At 47.1% G+C, this 20,596-nt stretch overlaps 1 protein-coding gene across 2 annotated transcripts in view; it reads right to left on the reverse strand.

Annotated features, from left to right (window-relative positions):
* DGKD (diacylglycerol kinase delta) overlaps nucleotides 1-20,596 on the reverse strand; it is a gene marked incomplete at its 3' end in the record, with an annotated part of 98,237 nt that overhangs the window by 52,087 nt on the left and 25,554 nt on the right. For both annotated transcript variants that reach the window (XM_080690220.1, XM_080690219.1), the window contains exon 3: nucleotides 18,314-18,394. The remainder of the gene's footprint in view (nucleotides 1-18,313; nucleotides 18,395-20,596) is intronic.

Here is a 20,596-nt window from a genome sequence, read left to right on the forward strand (position 1 = left end):
CTTACTATATGTCACAGAAATTTACCCAAGAAAAATGAAAATATATAGCCACACAAAGACCTGTATGTAAATATTCAAGGCAGTTTTATTTGTAATGGTTGAAAACTGGAAACCACCCAAAGGTCTACCAAAAGTGTCAACAAAGTAGAATACCCATACAATCGACTACTACTCAGTAATAAAAAAGAACAAAGGTTTGCTATACCCCGTGTAAAAACCTTCAAAACCATTATGCTGAGCCAAGAAAGCCAGAAAAGAAAGTACAGACTATAGTACTCAATCTGTACGGTGTTCTTTAAAACACATATTTACCTTCGGTGACTGAACGCAGATCCATGTTTGCCTGGGCAGGGTGTAGAGAAAAGAAGCGATCACAAGGACGCTTTCAGGAAGGTGGGAGTGTCTGTTGTCCTCACTGTGGCGACAGCGCGTGCGAGCCTGCGCACAAGCGTGCACGCGCATGTGTGTGAACTCAAGCTCTATACTTTAAGTGCTGTAGTCTACTGAACATCATCTATGCCTCAATTAAGCTGTAAAGATATTTTTAATGTCAACACATTTCAGCGCAGTGGAACATTTGTCAGAGAACAGCATGAACCTTCTCTGAATGACTGGCATGACCATACACTTTGCCATCCAAGTCAAAGTGGGAATTAAACAGAAGTAGCAGTGTTCGGGCATCTGTAATGTCTTGTGAACTGGCACTGCCCCGGACAAATCAGCACCAGGCCTTGGGTCAGCAAAGACTCAGTCTATTCTTGGTATGATTAGATACTTCCTGCATAAGGCAAGCTGGAAAGTTCACTCAGAGTGGTCAGAGCAGAGCTGGCAGCAGGCTGGCCAGCCAGCTGTGCCCATGCCCTTGCTTTGCCAGAGGAAGCACCCAGAGGCCCGTGCCAGGCACCGGACAGGCACCAGCCTTGCCCCCAAGATCAGTGTCCTTCAGCTTGCCTTTTTTGTGTGTGTATGTGTGGTACTAGGGATCGCACCCAGGTGCATTCTACCTCTGAGCTACACCCCTAGCCCTATTTCTTACTCTATTTTGAAACAGGGTCTCACTAAGTTGCACAGGACCTAAGTAGCTGAAGCTGGCTGCAAACCACGATCCTCCCATCTCAGCCTCCCAAGAACTAGGACTACAGGCGTCCGCCACCGTGCCTGGCTCTTCAGCCCCTTTTCTAACAAGATGCAATCAGAGGATCGGGTCAATGTCTGCTTATCCTGATCCACCCCTACAGACCTGTGCAGGCAGTAAACAATTAAACCAGAGAAGGTGGTGCCAACTTTCCTAAGGCAAAGTCCAGCAGGCGTGGAGGTGGGCCAGCCCCGCCCTGGGAGCGGCTCTGCACAGGGCACAGGGCACGCCAGGCAGTCTTAGGGCAGCCCCCACGTCCTGCCGGACCTAGTGACCACGGTCCTCTCGTCTAAGCAAGGGAAGAATCACACGGTTCACTTCTGAGCGTACATTTGAAGCCAGGTTCTTCAGTTCTAGGGGGGAGAGATGCCATGTCACCTAACAGCACCATCTCCCTAGCACAGAGCAGGGAATCATCTTAACTTGATAACAAGTTGTTTCAAGAAAATCAAAAGATCATATTGCCACCTACTTTGAAATATCAGGTTATTCTGGGACAGGACTTTTTTTCACATAACTTCCTAAAGAATGATACCATTTTTCTAACTTCCAAGGTTCAAACTAAGACAGAAAGGACTTGGCTCAGTCACAGAGCCGGCACATTTATGCAAGAATGCTGAGCAAAGAATGACTACAATTGCTAGTATACTGGCACAGAAAAATCCAATCAGATTCATGTGCCTGCTCCCCAAGTCTGTGCCTCATAAAATTACCAGTCAAATAGTGACAGTCAGCAGTCCACTTCATATTCTGTCATTTGTAAAGACAAGTATAACAGTAACAACACACAAACATACACACAATTTTCACACATATGCATATACAACAGTCTGACAAACTGCTTTGAGATCACCAATGCCAACCCTATTGATAATTTTGTGTGCGTGTGGTATTGGGAATTGAGCACAGGCGCTGCCTACCTCCAAGCTACACCTCCAGACTTTTTTATTTTTATTTTGAAACAGAGTCTCACTAAGTTGCCAAGGCTAGCCTCAAGCCTGTAATCCTCCTGTCTCAGCCTCGCAAGGGCTGGCATTACAGGTGTGCACCACCATGGCAACCCCTACAGAAAATTTAAACACACAACCTGACAAGTAGCGACACTCCCTCCAGCACAGACTCTAACCCACTTAACAGCACCTCAGTGGGCTCTGCCACTCACCAGCGGGCTACCAGGAAAGGCTGTGTCTGCCCGGACCAAACACACGGGGAGGATCGACTTCCCAACCAGCTGTGCCTCAGATGCCAGCACTGCCTTCCGAAGCCCACACTCAGCCAACACTCCACCACCCCGGCCCGGATGTGCCTAGTTAGCGTCTGCAGGGCACGCCAGGCCGCCGCTGTCACCACAGACCTTTAAGGCCAGCACTTGGTTGCTCAGCACCTGCCCTGTGCTAGGTGCTGGCAACCTCTGTTTTCCCACCCATTACAGGGAGGATGAGGACCACAGGTGGCTGGTCATGTCTGTCTGTCTGTCTGTCTGTCTGTCTGTCTCTCACACACACATACACACGCACGCACACGCATGCATGGAAGGCCAAGAGGAAAAGCTGCGGTGGGGACTGCCGACTGGCAGGGCTGAGATGCCTTGCATTCAAGAGGGCTCCAGGGATCCACAAATAGGACCCTGTCATCAGACCAAGGCCGGGCGTCACGGGACTGGGAAGAGTGTTTCATGCAGGGAAATCTGCCAGTTATCAATCATTTCTCCTCTACAAGCCAAAGTGACAGCTTCCAGGCTTTGCCTAGGAAATTTCATGTGAGATCCGAACAAGCAGAGAAGGGAAACTGAGGCTGGAACCTGAATACGGGCCGTGGGTCCTCAGCCAAGGAGCAGCCCTAACCTCCCCGCGGGGCCGCAGGGCCGCACCTCGTGCTTGGCCAGCCTGCCAGGGGGCTCCGGCTCAGGCAGTGTGGACGCCAAGGGACACCACTTAACAACTGGAAATGACTGCTTCAGCCAACTCAGCCAGCAGGTAACAAAGGCAGCGTCTAGCTTTAATCACACTTGTTTTCCCTTACACTCATTTTTTGTTTTCGTTGGTTACAGCCTGGTAACTCTTGTTAACCTTGGTTGTCAACCTGGCCGTATTGAGAGATGCCCTGAAATTCTCAGCACAGGCTCCTGGGTGTGTCTTTGAGGGTGCTTCCAGAGGCCATCTACACTTGGGCCAGCAAACTGGTGGGCCTGGGGCCCAGGAGGAACAAATCGCAGAAAGGACGGAAGCTCACACGCGCAGAGTGCGGTTCTTCTCAAGTGGGTGTGGGCTCTGCATTGCCCACAGACGTCAGGCTCCAGACCCCTCGACCTTGAACATGGGCTTGCACCAGCAGCCCTCTGGGGGCTTCCAGCCCGCAGCTATGGCCGCATCACTGCTTCCTCTTATTTGGGGCTCCAGCTCCCCAGCCTGTAGGGACTACCCAGCCCCTGGACATGTAAGCCAATTAATAAGTCCTCCCCCTCTCCTCTTTGTGGTAGTAGGGGTTGAACTCACGGGCCTTCTACCTCCGAGATATACCACAGCCCTATTTTAGTCTCTATTTTGAAACAGGGTCATGCTAACCACATGCTGGCCTCAAACCTGCAATCCTCCTGTCTCATCCTCCCAAGTACTAGGATCAGGGGATGCGCCACTACACCTGCATACATCCTCTCCTGTAATTACATATACTCAGTCTGGGGATGTAGCTTAGTGATGGTATGCTTGCCTACTATGTGTGAGACTGCAGGTTCCATCCCCAGCACAATAAATAAGTCGTGTGTGTGTGGGGGGGGGCATATGTGTGGTACTGGAGGTTGCACCTAGGGGCAATCTACCTCTGAGCTCTATCCCCATCCCTATTTCATTTTTTATTTTGACACAGGATCTCACTCAATTTCAGAGTGCCTCACTAATTTGCGAGGCTGGCTATGAATCTGTATCTCCTGTTTCAGCCTCCTAAGTACTGGGATTACAAGTGTGCGCCACCACACCTGGCTCTAGGGAAGTTTTGAAATACCAACTCTATACACTCCATTTGCTTCTGTTCCTCTGAGAACCTTGCTAACTCTTCAGAAGAATAACTTTTCTGACGCCCACTCTCCAGCACAGCTGCTGCCGGCTGGCCTCACTTGAAATCCTCTGGAATGCCTGTAAATCAGAACAGTGCCGAGTGTCATCGAGCTAAGACAAAACCAACAAACACGCGGAGTACAGCCTGCGCCAGCCACTGCCGAGGGCGTCCCAGCGGCGCCCCACTTCACAGGTGACGCCTCTGCCTGAGGTCACAGAGCTAACAAGGAAGACCTTCTTTATGACACCTCAGGACTCCAACAGTACTGCTGTGGACAAGGAAGTCTTAAACACAGACAAGAGACGGGGTCTCGCTAAATTGCCAAGGCTGGCCCCAATCTTACAATTCTCCTATTTCAGCCTCCCAAATACTGAGTTTATAGGAATGAGTCACCATCACGCCCAGCTATGAAACATATAAAATGGTAATGTTTCCCTATGAAAAAGTCTGAAGGAAGCCGATAATGGTGGCACACCTGTGTAGTCCCAGCATTCGGGAGGCTGAGACAGGAGGATCCCGGTTCACAGACAGCCTCAGCTACTTGGTGAGGCCCTCTGTAACTCAGTGAGACCCTGTTTCAAAATAAAGAATAAAAAATAGGGCAGGGGGTGTAGCTCAGAGGTAGAATGCCCCTGGGTTCCATCCCTGGACCGGGAAAAGAAGAAAAACTCTGAAGGAAACAAGAGAAAAACAACTACTGAGCTACTGCAAAATGGGACATTTCTCTCGTTTTAGTTTTAATTTTAATTTAAATTTTTTTCAAATAATTGGGGTTTTATTTGTTTTTGTTTTTGTTTTTGTTTTTTTGCACTGCTCTACCTCCTAGACCTTTTATATTTTTTTATTTTGAAACAGCATGTCCCTAGGTTGTAGCTGAGGCTGACCTCTAACCTGTGGTCCCCGTCTCAGCCTCCCAAGTACTGGGCTCACAAGTGTGTGTCACCACGTTAGGCTTCATCACGCCAATTCTAAACGCTTTAAGACGTAAGTGGAAAACACATACTGTGGTTTGCGGAGAGAAAGAATGCTCCCGAGCTCGGGCTGAGCGAGCCTGCCTCCTGGCCTCCCCCTCCATCTCTCTACCCCCACTTCCCAAGACCGCCGAGGCAGTCTTTCTCACTCCCCTGCGCCTGCCCCTCTGCTGTCCTATGCATCACAGGACACTCCAATTATTTCTCTTACCTCTAAGAAGCTAGGTGAAGTTTCCCGGGGCAGAGGGCACATTTATCACTATACACCCTCTGGCACACACTGTAGAGATTGCCTCAATACAGGACTATTGAAGAGTGGAAACATACATTTTCCTAAACTGTCATCTTTTTCGTTAATGGTTTCATTTCAGAAACGAGGTAGCTGCATCATGCCATGAAAGAAGCCGCCCTGAAGGTGGCACTGCTGCTGCCGCTGCTACCTCAGACAGGAGAAACCGCTCCAAAAGCCAAAGCCCTACGGAATTCAGCTCCAGTTCGAGGAATCCCTAGCTTGTCCTATGGATCTCAACATCAGAGCCACAAGTTGCAGAGTTGATAGGTCTTTCTGTACCAAAAAGTCTATTATGAAGCACCTGGAAATTTTCAATTAAAAGAAAATATTTTTGGTTCTGATATGACCCAAACAGTGTTGACTTTTTTATATTGTGGGTTTTGATTTTTCCAGAAATTGGTTTTATTTGATGTACCCAAGTCTTAGGTCTCTCAATAAAGAAAAAAACTCCATTAAAAAAAAAAAGAAAAAGAAATGGTTAGCCAAGGTGTGGCCTTACTGGTCACAAGTCTCACATTCCTTGTGTGTAAGAAGCTTTCTTTTTTTTCTTTTTTCTTTTTTTTCAGGTCTGGGGATGGAACCCAGAGGCATTTGACCTCCGAGCTGCACCTCCAGCCCAATTTTCTATTCCTTATTTTGAAACAGGGTCTCGCTGAGTTGCAAAGGGCCTCACTAAGTAGCTGAGGCTGTTCACAAACTGCGATCCTCCTGTCTCAGCCTCCCGAATGCTGGGATCACAAGCGTGCGCCACCACGCCTGGCTTAAACAGAAGCTTTGGAGCTACCCAACTTGCTGAAAAGCACACGGCACAGGAGGAGCCTGACCCAAGGGGAGCCCGGGGTGGTGAGCTTCCCTTCAGTGCTGTCCCCAAGGAAGGGACAATTCTACTCATCTTCCTGCAGGCTGGAACAGAGAGGAGAGGTGGGCCCTATTCCAGCCCTCACTGGAGCATGCAGTCAGCCGAACAGCAAGGCCGCGGGCACCTGGGTCGTGGAGAGATTCCTGGCCTCAGTGTCACAGGTGTATAGGTACAAAGCACCCTCAGGAGGGGCCCCAAATTTGGCTGTACCCCAAATGTTAGAAAGCTTTGAAAAATTACCCTTTGCTGGCAGTGGTGGTGCGCACTTGTAATCCCAGTACTTGGGAGGCTGAGACAGGAGGACTGCAGATTCGAAGCAGCCTAAACAAGTTAATAAGGCCCTCCTCAACAACTTAGTGAGGCCCTCCGCAACTTAGTGAGACCCTGTTTGACAATTAAGATGAGATTCCATCTAAACCAAATCAGAGTGACAAGCATAAAGACATCAAATAACAACAAATGCTGGCAAGGCTGTGGGGAAAGAGGAACTCTTTTACACCGTTGGTGGGAGTGCCAACTAGTTCAGCGGCTATGGAGATCAGTGTGGAGGTTCCTCAGAACCAGTGATGCCAGAAAGGAAGGGGAGGGGAGGGAGAAGGCTGAGGCTTATTCATGGAAAAGCTACATTTGAATACGTGTACACATGTGAGCAGAACGTTGTCAGCCTGGACACTCAGGACAGGGAGGGAGGGAGAAGGGGAAGCGGGTGGAGGCACCAGGTGCTGTGTGAATGTCTGCCGCTGTCAACACGGTCCATGCTACGATGTGAGACCACAGTGCACCAATAAATAAATAAATAAATAAATAGATAGGTAGATAGATAAATATAGGACTGGAGGTGTAGCTTGGTCCCCAGGACCATCAAAAAAATTTCCCTTTTGTAAAGCAGCTTCAGAATCTGGGGGGATGGTTCTGAAGTGCTCAGGCAGGGCCAGGCTTGGGGAGCGGGGCCCTGAAGGATGTGAAGGGAGACACATCAGGTGACGCGTATGTGTATGTTCCTACCACTCTGAATCACAACGTACCCATAAAAGTATAAAGGGGAACTGAAATATACCTCAGTGATAGGTGTTCCTGGATACAATCCCAGTAACAGGAAAAATTTAAAAATACTTTGGTTTAACAACAGACAGGAAACATCTGAGGAGCATCGAATGCCAGGTGGTAATAATGAGGCCAGACTAAAGAGAACACAGAAGACATTTTTAAAAAGAATGTAAAAGAAACACATGGGAGCCGGGTGTGATGGCGCACGCTTGTATCCCCGCGCTTGGGAGGCTGGACAGGAGGATCACACAGGTTCGAAGCCAGCCTCAGCTACTGAGTGAGGCTCTCAGCAACTTAGTGAGACCCTGTTTCCAAATAAAATATAAAATAGGTCTGGGTGTATAGCCCGGAGGTAGAAAGCCTCTGGGTTCCACCCCCAGTACCACCAAGAAAAAAGAAAAAAAAACATGGGAGACAGTGAAAAGGCCTAATACACAAGTTACTGGGGTCCCAAGATTTAATGGGTAGAAGCAATATTTTAAGAGATAGCAGACTTTCCCCAAACTGACAAATTCTAAAAGAGACATAAAACCCTAGGTTTCAGAAGTATTATGCAAGAAAAATACCAAGAGCCATATCTGGACAATGCACAGCAAGACCGCTGACTGATAGACACGGAGGAAGGCTTGGGGCGGTCAGAGGAGAAGTAACAGAACAAGAAGACTGACAGGTTAGCACCCACAGAAGCAATGGAAGCCATAAAACAATGGGACGGCACTTCTTCTAAACAGCGGAAAGAAAATAACTGCCAAGCTTAAACCGAACAAGTGAAAAGTGATAAGAGCTGGGTGCAGTAACACTCCTATAACCCCAGGAACTCAAGAGGCTGAGGCAGGAGTCCAAGGCCAGCTTGGGCAACTTGGCAAGACCCTATCTTAAAAATCACGCCGTGATCCGCGTGAGTACTTGGGAGGCTGACACAGACTGCAGGTCCAAGTTCAGCCTCGGCAACTTAGGGAGACCCAGTTCCAGCATTAAAAAAAATCTAATGGGCTGAGGGTATAGCTTGAAGACAGAATGCCTGGGTTCAATCCCTAGTACCAAAAACAATTTTTAAATAGTTAAAAATTTATATAAAGGAGAGTATAGCTCAGCGACGCAGTATCCAAGCTCAATCTACATAGTATTGTGGTGGGGGAAAAAAGTAAAGTGAAATAAAGTATTTTCTAATAAACAAAAATAAAAACACAATAAATATTAAAGTAGGTTTTCAATAGCCGGGCATGGTGCTGCACGCTTGTAGTCCACCACTTGGGAGGCAAAGGAGGTTTGAGGCCAGCCTCAATTAGTGAGGCCCTCTACAACTTACTGAGACTATGTTTTTTTTGTTTTTTTGGTTTTTTTTTTTTTTGGTGGTACTGGGGTTCCTGGAAGCCCTTCTACCTCCGGGCTACACTCCCAGACCTATTTTTACATTTTTATTTGGAAACAGGGTCTCCTAAGCCAGCGCGCGCGGCTGGCTTCGAACCTGCGCGATCCTCCTGTCTCTGCCTCCCAAGCGCGGGGATTACAAGCGTGCGCCACCACGCCTGGCAACTGAGACTATGTTTAAAAAAAAGAATAAAAAAAATAGCGGGAGGTATGGCTCGGTGGTAGAATGCCCCTGGTCTATCCCCAGTACACACACACAAAAAAAAAAGAGGGGCAGGTTTTCCAAACAAAAAGAATATTACCCCAAATGAATCACAGAAATATGGGTGACACAAAGAGCAGAAGAAAGGGCAAATATCTCTATAAATCTAAATATGTCCTGACCATATGGTAAAGTTCTAAGAGGCTTCAAATATACATAAATTTTAAATACACAACGAAACAGCAGAAAAAGCCGGGCGTGGTGGCGTACAAATGTCCTCCCAGCATTCGCAAGGCTGAGGTACTGGGAATGAACCCGGGTTCTTCCTCTCCAAGCTATACCTGCAGCCCTAGTTTTTATTCTTTATTTTGAAACACGCTCACCAAGTTGCAGAGGGCCTCACAACGTAGCTAAGGCTGGCCGCACCTGCAATCCTCCCGTCTCGGCCTCCCAAGTACTAGGGTTACAGGCGCCCGTGCCACCACGCCCGGCCTTGACCTGGTTTGAGAAGAGGGGTAGGTGCTTTCATCTGGGAGCAGAGACCAACCCTGGGGGCCTGCATCGGCCTGGGCAGGACCTACAGCTCGGTCGAAGAGGGGAAACAAGCCCTCTGCTTCGACTTGTGCGTTTTTTGGTATAGAAATTACATTTCAATTAAAAAGCTTATTTTAAAAATACAAAGTCTCAGTAAAGCAGAAATGCCACTTTGACAAAGTACGTTGGCACAAATCTGTGAATTCTGTGAGATGGCCGAGGACAACTGAAAATGTTAGGTAACAGAGAGAAAAGGCACTTACGAGAAAATAAGAAACATTTACCTGGCACCTTCAGCTTGCTTTAGTGTATAAAATCTAATTGTAAAAAACAAGGACAAAACATTAAAACTATCATCACAAAGGACAAATTTAGATAGTCAAATGGACAAGTGTTTTGGGGTGCGTGTGTGTGTGTGTGTGTGTGTGTGTGTGTACACGTACTGGAGACTGAACCCAGAAGCACTCTATCTCTGAGCTACACACCAAGCTCGATTTGATTCTTTTATTTTTGAAGCAGGGCCTCACTAAGTTGCTGAGACTGGCTGCAAACCCGCGGTCTTCTTGTCTCAGCCTCCCAAGCACTGGGATTACAAACATGTGCAACCACACCGAGCTAGACAGGTCATCTTAAGTGCTAAAATACAAAGTTCACTGAAAGCATATTTAAAATTAATTAATAAGAAAAAATACAAATGACCAAAGAACAATGAGAAATGTTCAATCTCACTTTGATAAAAAACTGAATTAAAACCAGTTATTATTTTTATATTATCCAAGCAGCAAAGATGTTCTAAAACTTTATACATGGTGTTGTCTGTTTTTTGTGGTACTGGGAATGGAACCCAGGGCATTCGACCTCCAAGCTACACCCCCAGCCCTATTTTTATTGTTTATTTTGAAACAGGGTCTCACTGAGTTGCAAAAGGCTTCACTAAGAAGCTGAGGCTGTCCTCAAACCATGATCCTCCTGTCTCAGCTTCTCAAATGCTGGGATTACAAGCGTGCGCCACCACGCCAGGCTATACATGGTGTTTTTAAGGGGAAAGAGGAACTTACTTTCAGAAAGACTTGTTGGGAATACAAATTAGTATTAATTCTAAGGGCAATTCAGTAATAACAAAAGCCTTTCTGTTTTATGATTAAAATTAACATGTTTGCCAAGAATGATGGCACTTGCCTACAATCCCAGTATACTTAGGAAGCTGAGATAGGAAGACTGCAGGTTTGAGACCAGCCAAAAAATACTTAGTGAGACTCTCGGCAACCTAGCAAAACCCTGTTTCAAAAAAAAAAAAAAAAAAAACTAAAGCCAGACATGGTGGCGTACACTTGTTATCCCAGCATTTGGGAGGCTGAGGCCAGAGGACGGCTGTTCGTGGCCAGCCTCAGCTACTTAGTGAGACCCTCTGCAACTTAGTGAGACCGTTTCAAAATAATAATAAAAAATAGGGCAGGGGGTGTAACTCCTAGGGAGAATGCCCCTGGGTTCCATCCCCAGACCCGCAAAAAAATAAATGAATAAAATAAAAAGGGCTGAGGGTGGAGCTCAGCAGTAGAATGTCCCTGGGTTCAACCCCCACTACCACACACACACAATTAACATGTCAAAACATACAGTGTCACATTACTGCAGAGGCTGGCATGAAACTGGCAGACAACCTCCTTCTGCCATCCGGTGTTGCCGGCCTTGGAGGACTGGCTCCCTTGGGGACAGGAACGCAGCGGAGTCCTCCATGGCCCTTCGGCGGCTCCCACATTGGCTCCCCAGCCACCCGAGCCCAAGGAGCCTCAAGTGAAATCCACATCCTGGCCGGGCGTGGCGGCACACGCTCGTAATCCCCGCACTTGGGAGGCCGAGACAGGAGGGTCGCACGGGTTCGAAGCCAGCCTCAGCAACTTAGTGAGACCCTGTTTCCAAATAAAATATAAAATAGGTCTGGGAGTACAGCCCGAAGGAAGAAAGCCTCTGGGTTCCACCCCCAGTACCACCAAAAAAAAAAAAAAGAAATGCACATCCAGCCTCAGCACAGCGGCTCTGGGTTCCTGACAACAGAAGAGCAGCAGACAGCGCTCTGGTGTCCTGGGCCACGTGTGCTCATTCACTCACACCTGCCTACTCTGCCCCGAACCAGCTCCCTGGAAGTCAGAGCCTAGCGTGTGTGTGTGCATGCGTGTGTGCGTGCGTGCATGCGTGTGTCAGACAGACAGACAGACTTGGAACTGAACCCAGGATGTTCTACAATGAGCTACGCCACCAGCTCCCCCCTTTTCTGAGGCGTAAGGTCACTACAGGTGTGCAGCCCTCTGCCCAGCTTGGTCCTTGCTCGACAGCACGGTCCTTGGCCCTTCTGAGGGTCCTTCCCTACTGCAGCACCCAAGGGTGCCATGGCTTGCTGACTCAATCACACAGCAGCTCTCGCTGGCTGGCTGGCTGTGGCAGGCATGCGACTGGATGAGAAGCTGTGAAATGTGGAAATTGCTCCTGGAGCAACAGTAGGCCGAAAGAGCTCTCACGGGCAGACGCGGGCGCACCCTGCTCCCTCCACGCACACGAGCCACACGGGGAGCCGCAGCCGGGGCCGGGGGAGCTGCGCACGCCTGTACAGACTCTAGCGCTCACTGGCCGCAGTGGTAAGTGACAAGCAGCCTATCTGCCTGGGAATAATGTGGGGAGTTAGACGAATCAAGACCAGAAAGATTTGCGACGTTAAATTTGGGCTTTACTTTGAGGATGTATTAGCTATGCAAGCGGAGGGGTTCCGCTCCGCTGTGTCGGGCATGCTGTATTACGTGGGTCATCCCATCCCGCCATTCGCCTCCCCTCCGCTCAGTCCCCTTCTCCGTCCCTACAAAAGCCCCTCTCTCACTTTCAGGCCTTCTTTCTTTCTTTCTTTCTTTCTTTCTTTCTTTCTTTCTATGTCCATACATGAGAGAAAACATACACTTGTCTTTCTGTGTCTGGCGTATTCACTTAAACGTCTTCGAAATCTACCCATTTTCCTGCAAAATAATAGGATTCACTCTTCTTTACGGCTGATACTTCTTTGGATACATATTCCATATTTTTTTTTTTGAGGTACTGGAGATTAAACTCAGGGGCATTCTACCTCCAAGTTACACCCTCAGCCCTATTTTTTATTCTTTATTTTGGAACAGGGTCTCACTAAGTTGCGGAGGGCCCACAAGGTGCTGAGGCTGACCACAATCTGTGATCCTCCTGTCTCAGCCTCCCAAGTACTGGGATGACATGCGTGCGCCACCACGCCCGGCGCCATGCCCTATTTTCTGTATGCATTCACCTGCTGACAGGGATTAGGCTGATTGCAGACGCTGGTTATTGCAAACAGTGCCACGACAAACGTGATGTGTAACTGTCTCCTCGGCGCACTGACTTCATTTCCTAGATGTATGTACTCAAGATTGGAACAGCTGGGTCATACAGTAGTCGCTCTACGGTTTGTTTTCTGAGGAACCTCCATTTGTTCTCCCTGGTGGTTGCATTAATTTATAATTCCAACTGGGTACAAGGGTCCCTTTCTGTCCATATCCTCAGCAGCGTTTGTCATCTTCTGTGTTCTTGATAACGGCCTGTGGGCTGGAGTTAAGGTAGGATTTCAAGCGGGGCATGGTGGCACACGCCTGTCATCTCAGTGCCTGGGAGGCAGAGACGAGAGGATTGCGGGTCCAAGGCCAACCTCAGCAACTTAGTGAGAACCTGACTCAAAATAAAAAACTAGCCGGGCGTGGTGGGCACGCTTGTCATCCCCGCGCTTGGGAGGCGGAGACAGAGGACCGCGCAGGTTCGAAGCCAGCTGCACTGGCTTAAGAGACCCCGTTTCCAAATTTAAAAAAGTATAAAAATGGGTCTGGGAGTGTAGCCCGGAGGAAGTAGGGTTTCCAGGAACTCCAGTACCACAGAAAGAAAGAAAGAAAGAAAGAAAGAAAGAAAGAAAGAAAGAAAGAAAGAAAGAAAGAAAGAAAGAAAGGGAAAGGAAGAAGAGAGGGAGGGAGGGAGAAGTCCTTATAAAAACAAAAACAAAAAACAATTAAAAGGGGCTGGGGGTGTATGTCGGAGGTAGAATATGCTGGGTTCCATCCTCAGTACCACTAAACAAACAAATAGATAAATAAGTAAATAAATGATTTCAATGTAGGCTTTTCTTTGTTTTGTTTTTGTACTAGGGATTGAACCCAGGTCGTTCTATCTCTGAGCTACACCCCAGCCCTTTTTATTTTTTGTTCTTGAAACAGGGTCTCGCTAGGTTGCTGGTAGTTTTGATAAGTTGTTGAGGCTGTCCTCAAACCTGTGACCCTCCTATTTCAGCCTCCCAAGTACTAGGATTATAGGCACCACACCCGGCTCTTTAATGTAGTTTTTTTTATTGCTGCTGTTTTGTTTTACTTTTTTGTTTGTGTGATATTAGGGATTGAACCCAGAGCCATTCTACTTCTGAACTATACCGCCAACCCTACTTTTTTGAATTTTTTATTTGAAAACAGGTTCTCGATAAGTTGCTGCGAACGGCTTTAAACCTTTGACTCTCCTGTCTCCGCCTCCCATGTGCGGGGATTCCAGGTGTGTACCACTATGCCGGGCACTTTCCTGATGGCTAGTTATGGAGAGCGTTTTCTCACTGACTGGCCATTCTCTTTTGAGAAGAATGTACTCAAGACACTGGCCCAGTGTTTAGTTTTCCAGGCTAGGTTTTCTGCGCCTTTAGAGATTGTAGGTTCTGAGCCTCCGTCGGGAGTCGGCCGGGACATGTCGCACTCAGTAGGCTGTCTCTTCACTCTACTGTCTCCCCAGCTGTGCAGGAGCCTTTTAATCTGATGCAATCCCACTTGCCAATTCCTGTTTTTGTTCCCTGAGCTGCTGGGAGTCCTATCCAGGAAATCGCTGCCTGGACCAATATCTTGAAGTATTTCCCCTATGCTTTCTTCTAGTAGTTTAAAGCCTCGGGTCTTACATTACGGTCTTTGACCCATTCTGAGCTCACTGTGTACAGGATAAGAAGAAGTAGAAAGCTAGTTCCCATCTTCTACCTGTGGACAATCCGTTTCCACAGAACCATTTGCTGAAGAGCCTGTCCTTTCTGCAGGGCGCGCTTCTGGCACCTCTGCTGAGAGCCAGTGGGCTCAAGGCTCCTCTCTGGATCTTTTATTCTGTCCCATGGCACACGTTTACTTTTATGCCGGCAAGTAGTGAGACTCTCATCAACCTAGCGAGACCCTGTTTTAAAAATAAAAATAAGCCAGGCCTCGTGTCACACGCTTGTAATCCCAGTACTGGGGAGGCTGAGACAGGAGGACCACAGGTTTGCAGTAAGCCTCAGCTACTGACTGTGGCCCTTGGCAACTTAGTGAGACCCTGTTTCAAAATAAAGAATTTAAAAAATAGGGTTGGGGCATAGCTCAGAGGTGGAATACCCCTGGGTTCAACCCCCAGTACCCCCAAAATTTAAAAAATAAATAAATAAAGGTCTTGTGGTGGAATCTCTGGGATTTTTCTGTGCACAGAATCATATCATCAGAACACAAAAATAATTTCACTTCCTCCTTTCCTATTTATATACCATATATTTCTTTATCTTGACTAATTGCTTTGGCTAAAGTTTCTAGTATTATATTGAGGAAGAATGGTGAGTAGATACCTTTGTCTTATTTTTGATCCTAGAAAAAAGGCTTTCAGTGTTTTCATGGTATTTAGATGGGCATGGTGGTGCACACCTATAATTCCAGTACTTGGGAAACTGAGACAGAAGAACCCTAGGTTTGAGGCCAGCCTCACAATTCAGCAAGAATTAAATTCAGCAAAAATAAAAATTAGAGCCAGGCATGGTGGTACACACATGTAATTCTAGTACATGAGAGGCTGAGACAGGAGGATCGCAGGTTTAAGACCAGCCTCGAAAACTTAACTAAGGTCCTCAGCAGCTTAGCAGAACCCTGTTTCAAAACAAAAAACATAAAAAGGACTAAGGATATAGCTTGGAAGTAGAATGCTCTTGAATTCAATTCCCAGTCCCATAAAAAATAAAAAGATAAAAAATAAAAGATAGAAAGGGCTGGGATGAGACAGGCATGGTGGTGCACACTTGTAATCCCAGCATTAGGGAGGCTGAGACGGAAGGACTGCGGTTCGCAGACAGCCTCAGCTGCTACTTAGTGAGGCCCTTGGTGACTCAGTGAGACCCTGTTTAAAAATAAAGAATAAAAAAAAAAAAAATGGGGTTGGGGGTGTAGCTCGGAGGCAGAATGCTTTGGGTTCCATCCCCAGTGGGGGGGGGGGGGGTTTGGGATGTAGTTCAGAGGTAGAATGCCCTTCGGTTCAGTCCCTAGTAGCAAAAAGGAAAAGAAAAGCAAGAAGTAAACCTTTCAAGAAAGTGTTCAGTCATTGCCTCGCCTCCCTGGAAGTCTCCACACAGGTAACTTGAAGCAAATCCTCTCCCATTTTCAAGAAACAGCCAATCCCAAAGCTATACAAAATGTTCCAGAACACAGAAACTCAAGGATAGTTTCTAAATGAACTTTATGGGGCTAATTTAACTATTAATCAAAAACACAACAAAAGCTACCTCTACCCCAAAGAAAAGCATACATACACTGACAGGAATATTCTAAACACAATACTGAGGAGTAAAATTTAACATTACCAAATAATTTACCATTAGAAAATGTGTAAATAACCAAGACCAAATCGAACATCTAAGTTAACAACCTTGACACTGCAACGGAAGTCAACACCTATTCCTATTAAAACTCTAAAAATTACAAATCAAAGAATAATCCATGCCAGGCGTGGTGGCTCACACTTGTAATCCCAGTACTTGGGAGGCTGAGACAGGAGATCGCAGGTTCGTGACCAGCCTCAGCAATTTGAGGCCTTCCACAATTTACTGAGATCCTGTTTCAAAACAAAAAATAAAATAGGGCTGGGGAATGTGGCTCAGAGGTACAATGCCTCCTGTGGTTCAATCCCCAGTACCATACAAAACAATAACAACAATAACAATAATAATAATTTTAAAGGGCTTGGGTTATAGTTCAAGGGTAGAATGTTCCTGGTTCAATCCCTAGTACCAAAAGAAAAAAGAAAATAGATCCTAAACATGAAGAAAATTACCCTCCTTAACTCAGTTAAAAAAAAAAAAAGAGCTTAAAATTAAGAGGCAAATGCTTGTGTATAAATGAGATAGCTTAATAACAAAAATACTTTAGAACTGGGCGTGGTGGCGCACGCTTGTAATCCCAGCAGTTGGGAGTCTGAGACAGGAGGATCATAGGTCCACAGACAGCCTCAGCTACTCAGTGAGGCCCTCTGCAACTCAGTGAGACCCGGTTTCAAAATAAAGAATAAAAAATAAGGCTGGGGGTGTAGCTCAGAGGTAGAATGCCCCTGGGTTCCATCCCTGGTACCACAAATAAAGAAAAAAAGTTAAAGACTGCCAGAGGCAGGGCACATGCGTGTAATCCCAGCAACTCAGGAGACTGAAGCCAGAGCGCCACAGGTTGGTAGCTGCCTGGGCAACTTAGCCAGACCCCATCTCAAAAGATAAAATAAAAAGGGCAGGAGTGCTTCTTGGCTTAAATCCCTGAACTGAAGAGTAAACATGATTTTAATACTGCAAGTATAGCCCTACCTTATACAGGTAGATTCTAAAGTAGGCCTGGGAAGCCCAAATTATAAAATCATATAAGAAAATGCTATGGAGCTGCAATGGCGCTCAGGGGTAGAGCGTTGACCTACCAGAGCTGAGGCCTGGGTCTGATACAGGAGGAAGGGAAGGTTGAAAGGAGGGAAGCAAGGCAGGCAGGCCAGCAAAAAGAAAAGACTCGATCACCATTACAGAATGTAATGTGAACCAGGCACGCTGGTGCGCATCTGTGATCCCAGGACGTGGAAGGCTGAGCCAGGAGGGTGGCAGGTGCAAGGGCGGTCTCAGCAGGCAGCGAGACGCTCACCACCTAGTGAGATGCTGCTTCACAATAAAAATAAGTGATAAACATTTAGATAAACCTTCCTGGGAAAATGTCCACCAAAAACTGTCAAGGGAAGCCAGGCACGGTAGTCACACTTGTCCCAGTGTTCGCAGCCAGCCTCGGCTACTCAGTGAGGCCCTCTGCAACTCAGTGAGACCCTGTTTCAAAATAAAGAATAAAAATAAGGATGGGGGTGGAGCCCGGAGATAGAATGCCTCTGTGTTCCACCCCAGTACCAAAAAAAAAAAAAAAAAAAAAAAAAAAAAAAAGTCAATGAAAAAAGAGGAGTAAAAGAAAAGAAGTTGGTATATCCCACGGGCACGTAAGGACGTAAGGACAGAAACGACAACAGGCCCCTTGGGCGCTCCTGCCTAGCTAGCTGCAGGCGAAGTCGCATGAGTCTATGCAACTTTTATAAGTCTGGAAGGGAAAGGGTTAAATGTAACAAAAGAAATATGCCAAAATATTAGCAACAGTCTTAAGAGGCTGAACTATGGCTATTTTTCAATTGCTTTACCATATTTTTCTGCATTTTCCAAATTCTCTACAAATCACAAGAAAAAGAATGTTAAGCCCTGTACCAAACTGTTAAGATAGAACCTACAACACTTTGATTTTTTCATTTGGACCCACTTGCTCTTTTGCACTGACATGTGCAAATCCTCAATTACCTCCACCCACAGAGCTGCTTTCAGCGTTAGACTCCGGCTGTACAGGATCCTACCAATCAGAATGAAGAGGGTGAGCAAGTGTGAAATCCTACCAATCAGAATGAAGAGGGTGAGTGAGTGTGAGTGGCGCGTGCACCTCCGCACACCGAAAGCCAACCTGGTAGAGACCGCGAGGGCAGCCCTGGGCCTTCTTACCGTAAAGCTGTTGTTGACGTTCTTGGTGCTGGATTCTGCCACGCTGGCATCCGTCAGGTCCACCTCGTCAAATATGATCGACTGCAGTGGACAAACACCAAACACCAGACTCAGGATGGCGGCAGGAGAGCGCACCCTCGGCCCACACCCACAGCGCAGCTCTGGGCAGCACGCAGTGATGTCAAAGCACTCCCCGCCAGGTTCTAACACAGGCACGGAGCGCACGGGCTGCTGCTGCGCTCTCCTTTATATTTAATTCAGAGAATTCGTTAGTGATCGCGTTTTTGGAAACAAAAACTTAAAAAGCCAGTGCTGGGCCTGGCGTGGCGGTACAGGCCTGCGATCCCGGTCCTGAGGAGGCTCAGACAGTAAAGTACAGGTTCAAGGTCAGCCTCGGCAACTTAGTGAGCTCTCCTTTCAAAAAGATATATGTAAACCAGGGCAGGAGGGTGTAGCTCAGAGGCAGAATGCCCCTGTGTTCAACTCCCTGTACCACAAAAACACAAAGAAAAAACCCAGAAGTACTAGTACTGGCTTTTTGGGCTTACTTTCTGTGATCCTGGGGATAGAACACTGGGCACTCTACCTCTGAGCTATACCCCTAGCTTTATTTTATTTATTTTGAAATACAGTCTCCACAGCCGGGCGTGGTGGCGCACATTTGTAATCCCAGCATTTGGGACGCCAAGACAGAGGATTATGGTTCAAGGACAGCCTCAGCTACTTACTGAGGCCCTTTGCAACTCAAGCTCAGAAGTAGAATGCCCCTGGGTTCTATCTCCAGTACTGCAAAAAAGAAAGAGGAAGGAAGGAAGGAAGGGAGGGAGGAAGAAAGGAAGGAAGGGAGGGAGGGAGGAAGGGAATGAATAAAGGACAGAAATACAGTCTCCACTAAGTTGTGGTGGGCACTGCTAAACCGCTGAGGCTGGCTGTGAACCTGCAATTCTCCTGTTTCTTTCAGCCTTCTAAGTACTGGAATTACAGGCATGTGCGACCAAACCTGGCTTATACTTACTTTTTATATCAAATATTACTCTGTAAATATTAGGGCCCATGCTAAGTTATTGAGGCTGGCCCTGAATTGTCCATCCTCCTATCCCAGCCTCCCGAGTACTTGGATTACAGGTGAGCACCACCACGCCCAGCCATGGTCTTTTTTTTTTTTTTTTTTAAACTGGGGATTGAACCAAGGGGCATTCTACCTACAGGCTTCACGCCCAGCCCTTTTTGATTTTGCTAGATTGCTGAGAGTATCACTACCTTGTTAAGGCTGTCCTTGAACCAGTGAGTCTCCTACCTCAGCCTTGCAAGTACTGGGATTACAAGTGTGCACAACCATGCCCAACTAGGGCCTCACTCTTTTTTTCTAGTACTAGGGACTGAACCCAAGGACATTCTATCTCTGAGCTACACCCCCTGTTCTATGTTTTATTCTTTTTTTTTTTTTAATAGAGTCTCACTAAGTTGCAAAGGCCTCACTAAATAGCTGAGGCTGGCCGCAAACATGTGATCCTCCTATCTCAGCCTCCAAAGTACTGGGATTACAAGATTACAAGTGTGAGCCACCATGTGCCTGGCAAGGAGCTCACTTTTTTTTTTTTTTTTTTTGGTACTGGGGGTGGAGCCAGAGGCTTTCTACCTCCAGGCTATACTCCCAGACCTATTTTATATTTTATTTGGAAACAGGGTCTCACTAAGTTTCTGAGAGCCTCACTAAGTAGCTGAGGCTGGCTTCGAACCTGTGCGATCCTCCTGTCTCAGCCTCCCAAGCGCGGGGATTATAAGCGTGCGCCACCACGCCCGGCTAAGGAGCTCACTTTTAAATGTCAAGTGTGTCTTCACATAAGAGTCCACCTGTGCCGGGCGTGGTGGCGCACGCTTGTAATCCCGGCGCTTGGGAGGCGGAGACAGGAGGATCGCACAGGTTCGAAGCCAGCCAGCCGCGCTGGCTTAAGAGACCCTGTTTCCAAATAATAAAGTATAAAAATAGGTCTGGGAGTGTAGCCCAGAGGTAGAAGGGTTTCCAGGAACCCCAGTACCACAAAAAAAAAAAAAAAAAAAAGTCTACCTGTGGAAGCCTAGGTAAGATTGAGAGGCCTCCATCCACCCTCTAACTTTAGTTTTTCCAGCCAACACTATAGGAGAAAAGTCCCAGTTAAAATAAATTATTCCAAGCCAAGCGTGGTGGCACACGCTTGTAATCCTCGTGCTTGGGAGGCTGAGACAGGAGGATCACACATGTTCGAAGCTAGCCTCAGCTACTTAGTGAGGCTCTCGGCAACT

The sequence above is a fragment of the Muscardinus avellanarius genome (genome assembly GCF_963383645.1).
Source record: "Muscardinus avellanarius genome assembly, chromosome: 2".
Classification (NCBI taxonomy): Eukaryota; Metazoa; Chordata; class Mammalia; order Rodentia; family Gliridae; genus Muscardinus; species Muscardinus avellanarius.